At 37.0% G+C, this 6,000-nt stretch overlaps 1 protein-coding gene across 1 annotated transcript in view; it reads left to right on the top strand.

The window, feature by feature from the left end:
• The first annotated feature begins 905 nt into the window (after positions 1 to 905).
• Positions 906 to 6,000, top strand: part of tox2 (TOX high mobility group box family member 2) — a 432,153-nt gene continuing 427,058 nt past the window's right edge. The window contains exon 1 of the mRNA XM_034166083.1: positions 906 to 924. The gene's annotated coding sequence lies outside the window, so the exon portion shown is untranslated. The remainder of the gene's footprint in view (positions 925 to 6,000) is intronic.

Genomic DNA, 6,000 nt, shown 5'->3' with positions numbered 1-6,000 from the left:
GAAAAAAGCGCACCGTTTGGCCACCGCTCAAAAATGAATGTGTTAACAGGTCCATTAACACATTCATCTGTTGAGAACAAAATCCTTACCTCCTCAATCCCAATCATTAGATAATTAGATATCCACTTCTTATACCTCTCGTAATCCATAAAACATCACTAAAGTCCATTTTCATCGTCATGCTAGAACACTCAATCACGGCATGCTGGAAGTCTGGCCACGCCCCTTAACTCATGACATCAGTAAAATCCTCCATAAGGGGGTAGCTCATAACCGAACAGGGATTGTTTAAAAAACATCTTGCTAAATGTCTGCTTGAAGTCATTCTTAGCACTTAAAAGTGTTTGACACCCACCTCAAAGTGTCCTTTGATTTAACAGAAGGGTTTGAATGAATCTACATTTACTTAACAACTCCCACGTGTTCCACTAAGGCTGAAACTTTCCTTACAAGTGTCGGTTGCAGATTGGAGGCGTTGTGTTGTCGAACACTGGACACAGACACTCTCAGAAATGACAAGTCAGCAAAGTACCAGCTTCACCCAACACGCCGGTGCGAGTTTCTGTAAGAATTTCATTCATTCTTGTCAAGGTTCAAGGCACCGCTTTAGACACGTGGTGTGAAAAGTGGGCTGTGCATATTTCCCTGGTGCTTTGCAGCGCTAAAAATTCAAAAGTTCTGCAGTCATGATGGAATGTGAAATGTGAATTCTGGGGGCACAGAAAAACAGAGAAGCCCTTCTGACAAGGAAGGAAGCCGTAACCTGTCAATCACGTCACTCATCTGTCAATAGCTGTTTAATCCTCTGCTGAAAGCCACTCAAGAGCTGGAGCTGAAGGCAGACGGGAGGTTAAAGGTGAAGTGAGTGAACCCCCCTCACCCTGAAAGAGTATTTTCAATCATCAGTGCATAGCTGGCTGAAAGGTAAGAATTCAAATGATCTCGTTGTTTCATTGTGAAATCAGACATCTCGGTTTTAATATCGAGTCTGCAGCGCCACGTGATGAAAGTGATACTGACGGAGAATACAAAGTGCCCCGTTATCAACTTTTGCAAGATGGCATAAAAATGTCAGAGCCGATATCCTGCATGCATCTGTGCAAACTACACACTTAAATGTGTTGCTCCATGTTCTGCCTGTTTGGGGGGGGGGGAAGACGTGAACAGCTGAATCAATTTCTGTTATACATGCAGCTATAAACAAATCACAGTGAAATGAGGACGCAAAAACAATACAGTCGGCTCCAATGAAAATACATTTGAGCTTATATAAGTCTGATCATCGCCATGACAACAGCTTTGCTGGTAACAAGATGTATTTGTGTACAACCACAGCAACGTCTTCCAATTGAATTAAGGTGCACCTGTGCACATTATGGATGGAAATAATAGACTGAAAGCAACTGCTACAGTCTGATGGTTGCCAACTAGTAATGAGCAAGAGACAGTTGGAGTTTGTGTTTTTTAAGACAGTACTGAAAATACTTTCCTCTCATGGACGATTCATCTTTTCATTACAAGATTCAATGGGTAGAAGCAGAATTTGTTTTTTGTTTTTTTTTGTTTTTTTTTTACATTATTTTAAATGGTGTACAGTGAACGCATGACTGAACCATTTTGTTTAATCTGTTATATATATATATATATATATATATATATATGGAGTTATTTTGCTGTTATTTTGCTGTTGTGCTTCATGTTAATAACATTACAATACAAGCTTGTTTTCATCTTAATGCACAAGCAAGAGAAATGAAATTGACTTCAAATACAAATCAGTCAAATGAAAAAGTGTCTAAGTGAAGCCTGCATTTTAATTGCCACTGTAATACATGCTAGAGGCTGCCTTTCTTTCCTCTTATGTAAAGGATGAGATAAATACAGAAAGAAAAAAATTAAAATTGTAATCCAAGAGTAAAACATTGTAGTAAATATGTGTTTCTTTCTGGTGCACTGGCTGTATTTTCTTGGAGAACACTCAGCGTATATTCATGATCTACACATGTAGACTTAATAACAATAAGAATTTGATGCTTCTTTGTGCACATGCTGTCATCACAGTTATACAGAGCAACAGTTAAAAAAAAGAAAGCATTGATCATACTCACAAGGCCGGTTTTGTAATTAAACTTGAAATTCAACTGATGTTCCCTTTTGATTCAAAAGGGAACATCAAATATTGATTGTTGTTTTCATGCAATGACATTTTAGTGATAAAACATTCACAACAGTCATGATACAGATGAAAAAAGTGGAAAAACAGGTGGTGTAATGCAATTTATAGAAAAAAATTGTCATCACCCTACCCACTACAGTTTTATTACCCGAGGCCATCAAATATGGCCATCGGGTATAGCGAAGACTTTGCGTCCATCCGTCCGTCTGTACTCAGCATAAGTCCAGTCCTATTACTGCCAGTCTTCAAATTCACAGGGAACATTCTCGGGACACAGACCTTGGACAAGTTCAAAGATGGCTAACTGGGACATATTTTAAGAGGTAAAAAGTCACATTCGGTTCCTATTTTTATGGTATGATCCCACGGACGTTTCTGGTGTTGCTAGCTGCTAACTTTGCTTCGTTTTTGGCTACATATATCACCATTACCATATGTTATGTAAAAGCTAGGGAGAAATAAACACATTGAAAAATGGAAATATAAATAAATATAACATTTCTCATATATTATGGAAAGGTTAGCACGGAAAATAAACACTTCTAAAACTGAAGATGCTGTTTTTGCAACCTGATAACACCTGTGGAGTGATTTACAAGACATCTAGTAGATCACTTCCTGGTCTAGCTAACTGCTGACCACTTCATTTGTGTGTAAATATAACCACTTTGCCATAAATTATGTAAATGCAGGCAAGAAAGAAACACTTTAAAAACTGGAAACACTGTTTTTTGTAACCTGATAATGCCTCTGAAGTGATTTACAAGACAGGATCTTAATAATTAATGTAAATAACAATAAATGTATAATTAATTTTATATGACACTAATTCAACAACTGCAAATTATAATGAACACAATGCTCATATGGCTGAGGGTATTTTTGCATTGCGTTATATTTTTAACAGCTTTGAGGACTTAATTGTGGAGTGATTTATTGGACTTATACACACGCGCGCGCGTACACACACACACACACACTGTACATCCTCTATCTATAAAACTGGAATATGTATTGCATTACCTCCTATTGCACTGTGTCCTACTAGAGCATTACAGATAGTCAGATTTTTTTTTTTAGATTATTATTTTATTTAGACAAGACTTGCTCATTTTAGTTATGCACCTTTAATACTTGTGTAGTGGAGTTGTGCATCAGTATGACTGATAATTATGAGAATTCTTTAAATAAAAAAAAAAAACAGTATTTTTAAAAATCCACCCCGGATCTCTCTTTTGGGGCATTTGTGCAGCATTATAGTTGGTCATCCTTATTGACAAGCATTTAAAAACCAGACATCACCTTTACAACTAACTAACTAACTAACTAACTAACTAACTAACTAACTAACTAACTAACTAACTAACTAACTAACTAACTAACTAACTAACTAACTAACTAACTAACTAACTAACTAACTAACTAGATAGATAGATAGATAGATAGATAGATAGATAGATAGATAGATAGATAGATAGATAGATAGATAGATAGATAGATAGATAGATAGATAGATAGATAGATAGATAGATAGATAGATAGATAGATAGATAGATAGATAGATAGATAGATAGATAGATAGATAGATAGATAGATAGATAGATAGATAGATAGATAGATAGATAGATAGATAGATAGATAGATAGATAGATAGATAGATAGATAGATCAATTTGTAAAATGTAAATACAAATATAAATACCAGAAATACTTTCGACTGGTTTACTGGCTACTGCTGTCCCTCTCCTTCCTGTCCTCTGTCTTCCTGTTACTCCTCCCCCCCGAGTGAGTTGTACAGTCTGATGACCTGAGGGACAAAGGAGTTTTTTCAGCCTGTTTGTCCTGCACTTGGGAAGGCGCAGTCTATGGCTGAAAAGGCTCCTCTGGTTGCTGATGATGGTGTGCAGAGGGTGAATGGCATCATCCATAATGTCCAGCAGTCTGTCCAGTGTTCTCTTCTGTTCTAGATAGAGAAAGAGAGATAGACAGTTCTGACCATGCTGCTTGCTTGGTCTCCAAGCTAATGGTCATGGGCCACTTAAAGCACTTTAAGTGATGAAATCTATAAAGTGCTCAAGATAAAACCATAAAACTAATGATAGGCAATATAAAACAAATAAATTTTAAGATTTGCCATTGTAAGAAAAAAGTGGAAGCAGCTTGTTGAAAGTCAACAGGCAAACTGTTCCACAAGCATGGTAGCTGAAGGCTCTGAAGCCTGATTACTTTTTTTTTTTTACCATGGGGACACAGTAACCTAGCCAAGTTATCTCAGATATTTGTAATAACACGCTCAGAAAGTTAGTGTTAGTGGTGCTCTGGATTTGGAACATTAGCTGTCACTCAAAGTGACCACTCCCTTAATTATTCACAACTTTATGAGTTATAAAAGCTGAAATGAATGAGTTATGAAGAAATCCCCCCCTCCCCTAGTACAGTTGATGCAAGGTGAGGAACCCAGTTATAGAGACCAGAATCAGTTTGTATACCAAGCTATTTCTGCTGTAAAGTTGGAGGCGTTAACATTGACATCTGTAAGGATTGACTAATTTTTTTGAACCAGCCTCAAGTGGCCATTCAAGGAATTGCAGGTTTTGGCAATTCCGTGGTGGCTTCTTTTTTTTTTTCCAGCACCGAAGATTGCCGCTTGTGACGGACGCCTGGAAACGTACAATCCAAGATGTGTGGCGTAAACGGTTTTGTCTTTTAACATAAGCAGAAACTGCCATTCTTCTTCCCAGAAGGATGGAATGAAGCTGAGCGGCTGTAATAGAATCAAAAAAGATAAAAGCAAAACCTTGTAATGTGCCATGACACAAGACTCACATCAAGATGAGAGAAAAGAAATGGTAAAAATGTTCTCGTGATTAAAAAAGCCATGTTTTCTGTCAAATATTAATGACCCCTTGAAAGGCTTTACTCATAATATTCTACATTAATAAGAGTCGCACAGAATAGTGATAAGTCATTCTTCCGACTGACAGCCGCAGCTGTTTCTTTTTGAATACATCGACAGAGGCACTCTCATCTCTGTGCCTGTGCACACGCTCTGTGTTTGTGCAGCTCTGACTTACTTTTCACTTTTTCCTTTAATTTCCTGTGAGTCACCAGCAACGGAGGAAATAGTTGCAGCTCTACCTTTATTTTTATGTGAAAACACAGCTTCATGCACGCTGAAAACAAAAGCAGGAATCTGGTACAATAGGGTCTTTTTTTTTTCTTCCTCCTGACTTGTAAATTCTTCTGCACCTACTTAATTTGCTTTGCTCCTCAGTGGTAAAGTGCAGTGATGGAGCCCTTACATAACCTTTGCTTATTTACTAAATGTGTCAGAGCTGAGTTTGACTTATGTAACTTTACAAGACAGAATAAATCTGTAGCTCCTCTTCTAAAATTCAAAGATTACATCTTTTGTGCAAATAGAAACTGTTCTCAGAGAGCCAGACAACCAGAGAGACTGAATCCTTCCTTGTCATGCATGAGATTGTTTTATTTCTTTTCACTGAGCTAATATGTCAACGGGGTTTCTTATCAATTGATACTAAGTTTTGTAGACAGAAACACCCCAAAACATAATGAGGTGATTCATCCTAAAGTCTAATTTTTAGGTCATTTTTGAAGAAATACTTGTTTGTATGCCTGTTCCATTAAAGGGCCTGTAAATGTAATTTTAAACATTAATATACGTAGCAGCCAACAGTTATTTTCTATGTAAAGATTTCGGGCCTGATTTACTAAAGGTTTAGTTGTTTAATAAAAAATAATAAAATAAAGAAACACCCATTTTTACTCACAGAGCACACTGAGGATTGTCTTTCAAGTGCT

This window comes from Thalassophryne amazonica, chromosome 3 (genome assembly GCF_902500255.1).
Source record: "Thalassophryne amazonica chromosome 3, fThaAma1.1, whole genome shotgun sequence".
Lineage (NCBI taxonomy): Eukaryota > Metazoa > Chordata > Actinopteri > Batrachoidiformes > Batrachoididae > Thalassophryne > Thalassophryne amazonica.
Note: the sequence above shows the minus strand (reverse complement) of the source record. Positions and strands in the feature narration are given on the sequence as shown.